The 14,151-nt window shown below is 39.0% G+C and overlaps 1 protein-coding gene across 13 annotated transcripts in view; it reads right to left on the bottom strand.

Annotated features, from left to right (window-relative positions):
• The window catches only part of ERBIN (erbb2 interacting protein), a 135,490-nt gene extending 122,398 nt beyond the window's left edge, over positions 1 to 13,092 (bottom strand). For 9 of the 13 annotated variants that reach the window (XM_008540262.2, XM_008540261.2, XM_008540259.2 and 6 more), the window contains exon 1: positions 12,172 to 13,092. The gene's annotated coding sequence lies outside the window, so the exon portion shown is untranslated. The remainder of the gene's footprint in view (positions 1 to 12,171) is intronic. The other 4 variants (XM_070587432.1, XM_070587431.1, XM_070587428.1 and 1 more) reach the window with 1 other exon arrangement.
• Between the last annotated feature and the right edge of the window lie 1,059 nt (positions 13,093 to 14,151).

The following is a 14,151-nucleotide window of genomic DNA, read 5'->3' on the forward strand; positions in this document are numbered from 1 at the left end:
AGAGTAGATCTTACATGTTTTTACCACAAAAAAGAACAGGTAATTATGTGATATGATGGAAGCATTAGCTAATGCAACCGTGGTAATCATACTTTAACATACGTGTATCAAATCAACACGTTGTACCCCTTAAACTTACACAATCTTATATGTCAACTATATCCCAAGAGAGCTGGGGTGGGGGAACAATGAGATTTGAAAAGAGGTACAAAATAAACATTTGGCACATAAAAAGATAGTGCTATTCTAAAGAGATTCTACTTCAGAACACACCTAGGAAAATGCTGGTATAAGGGAAAAACCAATAGAGTCAGGAAACCTGGATTTATCTTTCTAATCTCACTTATGTCACTAACAAACTAGATGACCTCTAGGATTTCACTTCCTCTCTCTGGGCCAACAGTTTCCTCTTCTGTTAATTAAAAAGGAAAGGAAAGGTAGTTACCTAGACCATTTCAGAGTTAGTCACTGTCACTGATAAAATCCATTGAGCGAGAGGAAAATATCAGCATTCTAAGGAACATATCTTTCATTTATACCAAATTATCTCTTAAATATATCACAAGGAAGTATAAGATCAAGTTCAGCAAAACATGTAAATTGACAAAAATAAACCCTAGGGTGTAACAAAAGTCCTGTGCACCCCAATGTTTACTGCAGCACTGTTTACAACAGCCAAGACGTGGAAGCAACCTAAGTGACCATCAACAGACGAATGGATAAAGAAGATGTGGTACATATATACAATGGAATACTACTCAGCTGCAAAACAGAACAAAATCATTCCATTTGCAATAACATGGATGGACCTTGAGAGAATTATGTTAAGTGAAATAAGCCAGCAAGAGGAAGATAATCTGTGTATGACTCCACTCATATGAGGAATTTAAAACTATGGACCAAGAACAGTTTAGTGGATACCAGGGGAAAGGTGGGGTGGGGAGTGGGCACAAAGGGTGAAGTGGTGCACCTACAACATGACTGACAAACATTAATGTACAATTGAAATTTCACAAGATTGTAACCTATCAATAACTCAATAAAAAAAATGATAAAACAACAAAAAAAATAAAATAAAATAAACCCTAGGGTGTAAGCAGTGGCAAAGATCTCCTGGGAAACGTTTATTGTGTGTATAAACTACATAAGTAGAGAGTTTACTATTATAATCAAATAAAGGACCAGAATAACTCTAATTTAATGATATTCATAATTATTACTGTGCATTACACTGAATACTAAGCAGTTAAGGAAAATGTTTACAAGTAGCATTATTTTTTTCAGAGATAAACCAAAAAGCAGTTAAGGAACAGCAAGGTTCAAGAATCCATTTCTCTATCACTAAACACACCTTCAAGAGGAAGTTAAAGAGCTGAACAGTAGTAGAAGGGATCAACTTCTACATAAATCAACCCAAGGATTTTTGCTTCTCTAACAAAGGATACTCAGTCTTCCAAATTTTCTTTCTCCCCTGCCCATTCCCACAGCCAGACAATGCTAGAGAAAGCAAGTACAGTGTGATTAAATGGAAGCTCCTGGGTGGCAATAAAAATTCCCGATCCCCTTACTGAAGATTAATCAGACTGCTATCCTAACGTTGGAGGATGATCTCAAGCAATAGAAGGAAACAGAGGGAAGAATTTTGTAGTTAAAAAGAGGGGTTATCAAGCACTTGTTAGTATGCATAATAAATTATAAAGTATTAAAATATACAATTTAATTAATATATTTATGATTCAACTAAAAATAAAAGGTACTATTGCTAGTGCATCTATAATTACATACTGAGAAGATCCAAGCATATCATCTAAAAATCTATTAGCAATGTTTTAAAGTCCTCAGTAGAATTTAGTAGGCAATAAACAAATGAAAAATTAACCTCTATTTAAATATCCAGTAAGAATACAAATAACAAAATAGCCCCATTCATAACAGCAGCAGCTCTCACCCTCCCTCAATTGTTTTTGAAATAAATTTAACAAAAAAATACATATTTCTTAATAACACCAAGAAATATGCATACTAAGAAGAAACAGGGATATGACAAGAAGAAAATCATAAACTCCACTGAATGGCATAAACTATTTAATAAACAGAAAAGGTATCTTCCTAGAAAGAGATATGCTATTGTAAAGGTATCAATTACTTCCTAAATTAATCTATAAATTCAAAGCACTCTCAATCAACATACAAACAAGATTTCTGGAAATAAGAATGATTCAAGTCCACCTGGAAAATTCTTTGAAAAGTAGAGTAATAAACTGACACTTCTAGATATTAAGCATACTATAATGAGAAAAGAAAAGATCAAGATAGCATAGTATTATCGTAACAAAAACAGTAAGAAAGAAAATAACACAGATTACGTAAATATATTTGGGAATTTACTATTGCTAACGAGAATTTTAGCTGTAAAAAGATGATTTATTCAACAAATAGTGTTACAACAACTGGTTAGAAATTTGGAGAGAATAAATCTAGATGATTATTTCACTCCTTAAAGCAAAACAGGAAAACTTAGGTTATTATTTTTATAATCTTGTCACGAATTTTTTCTAAGAATATCATTAAGCCCCCAAAATGCAGAAAGACTGACAAATTTGACTACACTAAAATTTAGACTTCCAGAAAAACTTAAATTCAAAAAAATTTTTAATTTCTACATAATAAACACCATAACCAAAGCATATAAGCAACAAACCAACTAAATCCATAGGGAACACAAAAGACATACAAATAGGTAATTCCTAAAAGAATTCTTTACATTTATCTTGCCAACGTCACAATTAGTTAGCAGATTTACATCTATGCAATCTGACTCCAAAGCCTATTATCTTATATATATAACTATATTGCCTGCCTCAGATTTGCACAAGTATTTTAAGACAGCTAATATCCAACCTCTTCAACAATACACATACAGAGGTACTCTTATATACTACTGATTAAAGTATAAACTGATACAAACTCTCCAGAGGGAATTTGATTCTATGTATCAATTTTAACTACATACATAGCAAAATGCACTTTGGGTATTTATCCACCAGAAAAAATTCATATAAAAGTGCAAAAATTTATGTGCAAAGAGTACAATAAACCTATATTCTGTACAGCATTGTTATGTTTAACAACCTAGAAACACTCCTATTAACACATATACATATCTACTATATTCCCTTATATATAAATGAAATATATCTTCCATTTTTACTTAAAGATATTTATACATGTATACACCTGCACACTGCTATGTTGGAATATATATAGAAATCTTCAGAAGAATACACAACACATTAAGAGTATCAGTGGGAGATGGGATTATAGAGAATTTTCTTCTTCTACAGTATACATTTCTGTACTTGAATTTTTATAACCAGAAATAAAAATTAAGGTAATTGTTTTAGCCCTTTGCCTATCAAAAAGCCTCTCACTGCTTGTACCTTATCCAGCCTTCCTAGCCTACTCTACAGTATCTCCCTCTATACATAGTAAAAAGACAGAATTGAGAGAAATAGTATTGATTTCAATAACTAAGGTCAAGGATACTATCTTAACATCAGGTATCTCCAACAAATCAAACTGCATCTACTATACTCTGTCTCTGAGATTCTGCAGCTAGCCCCAGGACAATTAACTAATCCTTTTGAAGTCCCCAGAGATTAACAGGGCACCCAAAGAATCCATTTGCTGCTGCCAGGATCCTTATCTTTTCCTAGAAGACTGAAAGTATATCTATTCTAGTCACAAAAAGATATCCCAGTATGCCTCTTAAATCATTTCCAAAATCTCCAGGGATGAGGAAGTCAAACCAATTTATTCTAGGCTGGGTGATAGCCTTGGCAAAGAGATTCATTTTTAGATTACAGGATTCTTGAACGGCCCTATACAAATGAAACAATCTTCCCACCTCACTGTCCAAGATTCTAGAATTCATGTAAGGTTTGAAATTCCAAGGACACCATTATCAGGAAGATAGATACGTGCTGCAAACTTTGGGATCATACGAACAATATAACCTCAATATGGACAGACACAGTTGCATCAAAATTACTGCACTCATACTAAAGTCGAGATCCAACATTATGTCTATTAAGGAGCTTATCCAACATAGACAATACAAGTACTGATTCCTTTGCATCCACCTTTCACATAGTCATCAGGATAACTGAGAAATGAAATATTTCACTTAAGTGTATTTTACCAGATATTACATTTTAGAATTTTATCCCTTTAGAAATACTTTGCAAATTAATCAGACTACAGGGACATCTGACTGAAAATGTCTGTATGAACAAATGTTTACCTCATCTCTCTTATCAAAAAAAGTACAGAAACAAAACTAATTCTCATTGTCAGAGATAAATTACAAATATAGAAAGGGAAAACATTAGAATGAACCCCACGGTGCTGGATCAGAACTGGAGATATCATTGTGACATCATACTATATTTATAGAAATAAATATAGATGTAAATGTGAATGTGCACATCAAAATATCCTTTCGCTCTATACACTAACAAGGCCTGGCAGCAGCAACACTCTAAGAGCAATAAACACAAGAAGTGTTCAGATCTTGGCTTCTAAGTACCATTTTCCACTAAACACACCTGGAGCAAGTTTGAAGCTACGTCTGGAACATGATATTGTGCTAGATACAAGGAAGTGCTCAAAGAAGGAAGAGTTATGTCAAAAAGAAAATAAGCCAGCTGGAAGGGATTCCCATTAGCCAAATCAAGAATAATTTGAGAATCAAAATAAATGATAATGGATTATAACCCAGTGAATATAAACACGAATATATGTAGATGTAAACAGACAAATAAATTAAAAATCTGATCAAGAGCAAAATATTTACATACCCACACACAAAATAAGGAAAAAGTACCTAGACATAGGAGACGTCTGGTAGTTACCACCTTAACCATATAATCAATGACTATCAGTACTGGGACAACTGAAATTGACCGCCACCTGGTAAGATGAAATGAGAAGAACGCAGCATCACTTCCATGATAACCCTACTAAAGATCTAATCCTGAAAATTTAATCAAAGATCTAATAAAAATATCGGAGAAATGCAAATTAAGAGGTATTCTACATAATAACTAGATCTATAATCTTCTAAAGTGCCAAGGCCCTGAATGTAAAGGAAAGACAAATTGTTCCAGATTAAAGGAGACCAACAGACATGACAACTAAATGTAACACATGATTCTAAACTGGATCCTTTTTCTCTCAAAGACACTGAGACAACACCTAACAGATTTAGGTGTCAGTAATATATTCCTGTTAACTTCCTAATGTCGATGGTTATGATGTCATTATGTAGGAGAATGTCCTTATTTGGAGGAAATAAACATTACAGTATTTGGGGGTGTTGGGCACCAGGTGGGCAACATACTGTCAAATGGTTCAAAAACAAAAAAATTCTTTGTACTATGCTTCCAACTCTTCTGTTTTTCATCATTCCAAACTTTAAAATATGAAAAAAAAATTACAAAAAATCTATAGGAGTACTGGAAAACCTGGGAGTGGTCTATCTACAGAGAAGAACAGAAAGGAATTTGTAGAGAATACAAAGTGGATTGGTGGGGAAACGAAAGTAAAACATAACACGTCTGAGGAACCAGATACACAAAACAAACATAAAGTGGGATCTCCAAAAAGAATAAGTTTTCTTAGCAAGACAGATTGGGAGAAATGTGTCCTAGGCAGTCAGCCCAGTAATAAAACCACAGCGGAACAGCTGCATAGTTAAGGCCTCCAGCAGAGCTCTCTGTGCAGTGGGAGATCTGACCCTCAGGCAGCATTAACTGTGAAAACAGGGGTTTATTATCTTCTGAGGGAGAGGAAACACGTGTAAGAGGACAAGCTACCCACATACCCTCAAGGAGAAACCCATATATACCAAAGCAAGAACAGGGATTCACTTGGACTGGGGAAATACAGTTAAATGACCAATATAGTCAAGTCTAGACCATAAGATAAAACTTTAGCCACAATGAAAAATCTAATATTTGAGCGAAAACCAAAAGCATGATAAATATACTAAGCACAAGAAAATCAAAAATTTGATCTATCTCTTGAATTTGATCAATCTCTTGAATCTTCTTCAGAGATGCAAGTTACATGTAGAAGAAATATACAACTAAAAAAATAAAAATCAACTTCTAAGAAAAAGCAAGAGTTCTCAGAAACTCTAATCCTCGCCCCCAAAAAGTAATGAAATAATTGAAAAGAACTGACGACCAAATTAGTATGCTAAAAGATCAAGCCTCAGGATTCTCCCAGAATTTCATACCAGAAGACCAAAAAAAAAAAAAAAAATCAAAAGAAGTAATGAACAGCTCCATAAATCCCAACACCCATCTAAGTTCTCAACGTGTAGTGTGTGGGCCTTTCAACTCCTGAGACACTTTCAAGGAGTCTTCAAGGTGAAAACAATTTTCATAATAATACTAAAACATCATTTGCCCTTTCCCATTGTATTCACAGCAATGGTGAGTAAAACTGCTAGCACCTTAGGACAAATAAGGGCAGTGGTATCAAGCTATACTAGCACCACTACATATTCTGATTTCTTGTTAAATGTCACTTTCACTTAGGAATAACTTTAATGGAGCAGTAAAGAAATCTCAACTTTTCAATATGTCATCTTCATATTCTATGTGAAGGAATGGCAATCTCAAGGAAAAGCACTTGAGAGCACTGGTGTAATTATGTTGAGTTATGAGCTAAATTAGCCTTTCTTTCATGGAACATCATTTTGACCCAAAAGAACAAACGACAAACTACGATTGTTACACAGACTCAGGAACCTGGCAGACATTTTCTCAAAAATAAACCAACCTAGTAACTTCAAGCGAAAAACATTAATACTATTTGCTACCAATGATTAATATTAGAACTTCCAAGTGAAAATTTAGAATTGTAAAAAACTTGTTATCTGCCACCCTGAGTTTGACAGCTTCATAGTATTAAAGACTTTTCTGATGAGATTAGTAGTGATATTAACAAAATTTTTTGTTTGCTACTACATAATTAAACATGTCAACATTTGGAAAAAACGTGTGACTCAATGAACCAGTATTTCCCAAACATAGTGTTACAAAATCATCAACAGGTAAAAGATTCAAAGTGCAAGATAAACCATGGATTTTCAGGTAACAAGAAATCAAAAATTCATTAATACAGTTCCAAATCCGACACTGCAGCTAACCTTTAAAAAACTACCACTGGTCAAATTTTAGTGTGCTATCAAAGAATACCCACAATTATCTACAAAGGCTGTGAAAATACGCCTTCCTTTTCCAACCATATATCTGTATAATGCTGGATTTTCTTCATATAACTTCAACTAAAACAACATATTGCAAGATTGAATGTAGAAGCAAACATGAGAATCAAGCTGTTTTCTCTTCAACCAGACATCAGAGACTTGCAATAATATATAACAATGCAACTCTTTTTGCTAAAGATCTGTTTTGGAAAACAGTAATTTTTTTTATTAAAACAGTGTTATGTTAACATGCAATCATTTATTATTATTTTTAAATTAATTTTTTTAAATGTCCAATATGGGAAATATAATAAATACAACCCACATAAACCAAAGCTCTGTGGGGTTCTCAATAACCTAGAAGAATATAAAGGGATCTAAGACCAGAAAATGTGAGAAGAGCTGCCTTAGGGATATTACTATTACTTGTAATTATACTATGTTATAACAGAATGAATCTTCCCAGGGACAAATGATATGTATAAGATACTCAGCCCCAAAGCAAGCTGTCTGGGACTGCTGTATTTTCTAAGTTAGTCAGTCTTCTTTCCATTTTTCTATTTCCTGACTGTAACACCAAAGGCCATAACTTTGCGATGCTGTCAATGTGCCTTTCTCACCCTTTCTAGGACACCAAAAAGGCAGGAAACAGCTCACTGCGTACAAAGTAAATGGGCTCTGAATAAGGATGTCCCTATGAATGAAGTCCTCTGACTTTATTACAACCATTCTGATTACTCAGATGTCTTTTTGATTATTTGCTAATTTTTCTACTGTATTCTATATACATAAAGTCATAGATTAAAAAAAACCTCCAGATAAGTAGAATTTTCTTTCATTAACTTAGTTTTTAGGTTTTCTTTTCTATTGTCTTACAAACTATCATTTATAAAGTCTTACAAGGCCTTCTTACAACGGTATGTGGGAAAAAACCAGAAGTGACAAGACTAAAGTGAGTGACAGAATTCCACTGTGCTTACTTCATAAAAACAAAGGCAATTTCAAAATTTTAGGGACAACACAGAAGACATCTAACTTGAGAGGTAGGACAGAAAGGAATAATGGAGAAGGAAAGTACAGAGGATATAAGCTTGTGTGTTTTAAGAGGCCAAAAGCATAATAAAACAAGAAGGTATAGGGGGTTGTAGAGTCTTAATACAAGAAAACATAGCAACCTGACCTGAACAGAGGTAACCCTGGGGATATTAAACAGGAAAAAAAGAATGGAAGAAACAAAGCATAAAAAAAAAAATATATTAATGAATATCAGATTAAAATATCGGCATGTAAACTGAGTTGGAATGCAAAAGGGATATTTAGAATTGAATGGGGCTAATCAAATAAATTTTTTCTATTCATGTTTTGAACGGTCTTTAGGTATAAATACGGACTAATAAAGTTTAGAAAAGAAAGGAAGGGCAAAATATAAGTAAGAAACAACAGCTGAACATGGAGAAAATAGGGGAAGTAAATGAAGATAACAGTAATAATAGGAACCTAAAGGAATTAGAAGGAAAAAGCTGAATAATGCCTAGATTTCTTTTTTACAATTAGCAAACACAAGACAGAGGAGAAAGCTAAAAGGTAAATCTGAAAAATGGGTGTAGCCTCGTTCAAGAGTTAGTGATGACAGGCACCAAGAAAGAAACAAAAAACAAATAATGTGAGTAAATCAAAGAAAAGTGGAAGTCAGAAATGCTAAGCTTATTTCCTCAGAAAATTCAAAAGTGGGTACTATACAGCATAATTCATGTATGCATTTTCTAGGACAGAGCAAACAGTGAGCATTCAAAAACAATAGTCTATTGTCAACAGCTAAACACAGGTACAACATACGTTGTCAGCAAAGGAAAAGAGAAAGACATTTTTAGGACCTCATAATACAGGTGTTCCCAGAAAAAAACAAAGCATATAACAGAGAAATGGATGAGCAAAGGAAAGAGTGAAAATAAAAATGCAAGCAACAAAGTGTGTTTAAAGAGAATTTAGATAAGTAGCAATTATAGAAAAGAAAATTACTTTGCTATCCAACATCACTAAAATTCTGCATAATCCCAAATACTTTGTAAACACTGCCAGAAACTACTTCTATATCAAAAACATTTTAAACTCTAAGTCATGTTACCTATAAGCAATTATTTAAAATAAATGCCTAAGTATGCACCTAATTTTCTGAAATTTTAAAGTGTGTTTATCAAAGTAAGGTAGTGTGTACTACCAAGAGCTCAATACCAATACAGTCACGTGTCACATAATGATGGGATATATTTTGAGAAATATTTCATTAGGCCATTTCGTAACTGTGCGAACATCAGAGAGAGTACTTACACAAGATGGTACAGCCTACTCTAAACCTAGGCTACAGGGTACTAATCTTATGATACCACTGTCATATATGTGGCCCATCGTTGAGTGAACTGTTATGTGATGCATGACTGTATCTGTAAAATAACTGAATTTTAGAGATTTACCAATGTGATATATGTAAAACATCTGTAACTACAGTTATCACTTCATTAAGAAACAACAGGCACTAAATATTTCGTTTCCATATTTGAACCTCTCTAAACTTTTCATACATCAAAAGTTTGCAATAGCTTCATCTCAAATAGCAGGCTGACTTCATAACATAATATTCAAATTACTTAGTTGAAGAATCAAGTTTACTACTATTGAAAACTCCTAAGTACCTTCAATAAACAGTGTCATTAAATGTGCATTTGTGCGATATAAGCAAGCACTCTGAAGTACTCTATACTTGCCAATTTAATCTATGAAAGCCCACATAATACTAAGAAGAATATACAAAATTTGAAGCTATTTAAAAATATTTTAGCTGATTATCGCTTTTTTAACCTCTTTTCAAACCACTGTCATATTTTAAACAAGGTTTTAAAAATATTTATACTCTGACAAGAGTATAATGCCTAAAATTCATTAATTCAGTGCTAAACTAACAAAATTCTAAGGAAACCACAAAGTAAATTCTGCCTTGTTGAAGGGAAAAAGGAATCGAAGGTAATTATAAAGGTCAACGTCTCACTTTTAAAAATGTGTGGTCTGCATCTAAACATACTATTGCTCCCTAAAGAAAAACAGCAATCAACAACTATATCTAAAAACAGGAATTTAAGTAGTTCTTTTCAAGTGCTACAATACTTTTTCACACGTAAAATTTACTAACGCAGAGAAACATCTTCACAGAGTGATAATTCTCTATAAAAGACTTGCTCTATTAAGGCTTTGTTGCTCTGAGGCCAAGTATAAGCCAAATAAGGAAAGCGAAGTTCAATGCCATTTATTTTGTTCCACTCTTTCAGATGCCCAAGAATAACCTCTTTTGCTGCCTAATGATACGTTCCAAAATGAAAAAGTAGATCAGTTATTTACTTTAAATTCCTTGATAAAGCTACTTTGACTTAAGAGGAATTACTTGATGGCTCACAAATCTTACCAACAATTTTCTTTTAACAAGAAGGATCTTTAGAGACTAAGCTCTGGGGAAAAGATCAAAACAATATATAGCAATAAATAGTTAAAAGAGTCTTATTTTGCAATATACTTAATAAAGTAACAACAAGCAAGTTGTGAAATAATTTGATCTTCCTATTTAAAACCTACCTTTTCTCCTCTTTGAGATAAAGAAAGCCAACTATTTTTCTTGGGGTACCATGGGCAAATTAAACATCAATTTATATTTAAGATATACCTACAACAGAATACCATATTTATCTAATATTTATCCAAAAGCACAGTATTATCTTTCACCTCCCTCACCCACAAAAATACTGGGGGAAAAAAAACAAACTTAAAAAGACACACTAAAACACCACTGAAGAAACCGTTTTGTGTTTGCTGCGACCAAAACTAGTTTGATCGATAAAGACACAGACTGGGTCAGAAGTGTTTATAACCCTGCCCGGTGGAATGTCTCTCACGCTTCACCAACTCCTGCCTCTACAGTAGGGACCTATCACTTATTAGGCAGAACCGGCCAAAACATTTGGGCCAACACAAAAATGTAAATACTGTACTATTCAAAAAGCACAGCTGTTGATCACAACGTGATTCCCACGAAAATCGTTTTAAGCATTTTACTTTCCTTCGTATAAATTCTGCTCTGAACTGCAGAGAAGTCCTAACAAATCAAACTACTTACAGGTGTTTTTGTTTGTTTTTTAATTATAACTATTTATCCATAACACTTAGACTTTCTCCTTTTTCTCCCTACTAGGTCAGTTACCCGAAAAAATTTAGCAGACGCTTGCTCTCAATTAATTAACCAAACAAGTATTATAAGGTTCCAAATGTCTGAAAGGGACAAGTTCCTGAAGAAATATATCACCCACCTAGGAAAACGACTAAGAACGGCAAAGTTCTCTTGTTTATACAATCCAACGAAACATATTTATAAGGGTAGGAACTAAAACATCTCTATATATGATTAAACGCAAAAGCCAAATAATCGGTAACAGTATCAACAAATGCGGCAGCCATCTCAACAGCAGCCAGCCAACTCGCTGCAGCGACCTAACTTTCTTCCAAAACAAAAGTGGCCGGTTCAGCAACTGAACAAATAAAAAATATACACTGTATACGTTCCGGGAAACTAAGACTTCTGGACCTGGCGCTGAACAAAGGCACTCTTTCTTCAGATTGCTTAAAACTTTTCGTCCCACTGCATTCTTTCAACCTCCTCTAAAATAACGCGAGTCCTGCTGGTAGAAGGGGGAAAACAAACCGGTTCTACTGTTTAGCACCTAAAACAGTGTCCAGTTCGACAGCAGAAAAGGAGAATTTAGGGCCACTTGGGAAAAAGTGAGACACACTCGAAGTCTCCTCTCTTTCCTGGACCAGGAGCTGGGTGACTTCTCGACACTTGTCAAAATTACCTTTCGGTCGGGCAGTGTCTCAGGGCAGCTCTTTCAAGGCTTCGGCTGACATGATTTCCTTCCCTTCATGAGTCACTTTGGATCCAGCCGAATTTCTCTCTCCGGTAAGAGCGGATGTGGAGCGGCCTCCCGCAGGAGGAAGACTAGGTTGCTTTGGTGGGGGCTGGGAAGCGCGCTGGCTTCCTGGTCTCGAGTTTTGCAGGAGTTTCCCAGCCCCAACCAGGATCTCCGCCGAAAAAAAACTTTTCACTCGTGACACCGCCCGGAATTACCGTGCGAAACTCACTTCCTGCCCCGGCGAGCGGCAGGAGCCAGTTCGGTCCAGGGGAACCCGGAAAACCAGCTCGGCGCGCGGAGGGGGGAGGGGCGCGCCCGGGAGGGGGCGTCGGCGCGGAGCCTCGGGCTCGGGGCGGCCGGCGCGCCCCGCACACCCGACGGCGGCCGGATCCGGCCGGCGGGCGCGAGGACGCCGCCGGGGCGCTGCGCGAGCCTCGGCCGCGCTAGGCCGCCACCTCCGCCTCGCCGCCGCCCCCAGAGCCGGGCGGCGGGGTTATTGTCTCGATCGCGCCCGCCGCGCCCTTCGCCCGCGCCGCCGCCGCCGCGGCCCCGAGCTGGAGCCGAGGGCCCCCGCAGGCTCGAGGGCGGCCCCCTCCCTGGGCCGCCCGTCGGGCTGTCCGTCCTTCCGTCCGTCCCTCCGCGCCTTCCTCCTTGCCCTCGAGCCCTCTTCTCCGCCCTCTCCCGTTTTCCCGCCGCCGTCCCTTCGCTCCCCTCCTCGTTCTCCTTCCCCGGCGGCGGCGGCTCCCCGGGAAGCGCAGGGGGCGGGGGCCGGCGGCGGCGGCGGCGTCTCCTCAGGAGCTCGCGGGGCCGCGGCAGGGGCCGAGGCTGCGTCCCGCGCCGCCGCGCCACATTCACTCGAGCGAGAGACGGCGCGGGGAGGGGAGGGGTGAGAGCAGAGAAAGGAGGAGGAAGGGGCTGGGGCGGAGGGGAGTGGACTGCCTCACAGGCCGCGGCGGCCACAGCGCCACCGCCCCGCCGGCGACGGGGGAAGAGGCTGCGCGGCGGCTCGGCGGCGGGGGCGGGGCGGCCTCCCGCCGGCTGCACCCCCGCCCACAGCCGGGCTGGAGGCCGCGCGAGCCAGTCACCGCGCACGGGGGCGGCGCGGCCGACGTCGGCGCGGCGAGGGGCGGCGGGCCGGGGCCGCGGGGAGGGGCCGGCGGCGGCGGCGGCGGGGCTTCGCGTGCGGGGCGCGGCGTGAGGCCCGCTGGGCCCGGCCCGGGCAGGCCGCCTGCTGCTCCGCAGCCCCCTCCTCAGCCGCCCCAGGTGGGCACGCCGACGCCGCCGGCCCCGGGCGCCCCTACCCAGCCCGGTAGACGGAGAGCGCGCGGGCTTCCACCGCCCCGGCCGCTTGAGTTTCTTTGTACGACAGTAATCCGTGCGCAGGGTTCAAGTCCAGCCGCGATTTTCAGGCTGCAGGTATCTGTTTCAGCTGCAGCGCTCCAACTTCCTCTAAGGGCACGCTCAGTTTGCAGGAAACCGCAGCGGCGGCTCGGGGGAGCTTCCCACGCCGGCCCTTGCTCCGAGCCTGCTCGCGCAGCAGCGCAGCTGGGGCTCCTCCAAGTCTCAGCCTCACACCGGCGGGGAGACAAAGCTGGCGCTGGGAGGGGGAAAATGGCCCGCGAAATTGCCTCAAGTTAGTGCCTTTGTTCGAGGAGACCTTGTATACACTCCGAAGGCAGCAGAGGCTTCCCAACCCCAAGCGGTTTCGGTGCACCAGTCGGTGAAATGCGCTGGCCCTCATCATTCTGCCTGGCAGGGTTTGCGTTTATTGCAGAGAGAGATTCTTAAGCATTCTGTCAACACATGTGACATGGAACGCCTCAACCATAACATTGCACGGTTTCTGCAGTTACTGCTTTAAATATGTTAACAGACAAGACGGCCTTGTTTTACCCGGAGAAGGAATGTAATAGACACCGAACA

This window comes from Equus przewalskii, chromosome 20 (genome assembly GCF_037783145.1).
Source record: "Equus przewalskii isolate Varuska chromosome 20, EquPr2, whole genome shotgun sequence".
In the NCBI taxonomy this organism is placed as follows: domain Eukaryota; kingdom Metazoa; phylum Chordata; class Mammalia; order Perissodactyla; family Equidae; genus Equus; species Equus przewalskii.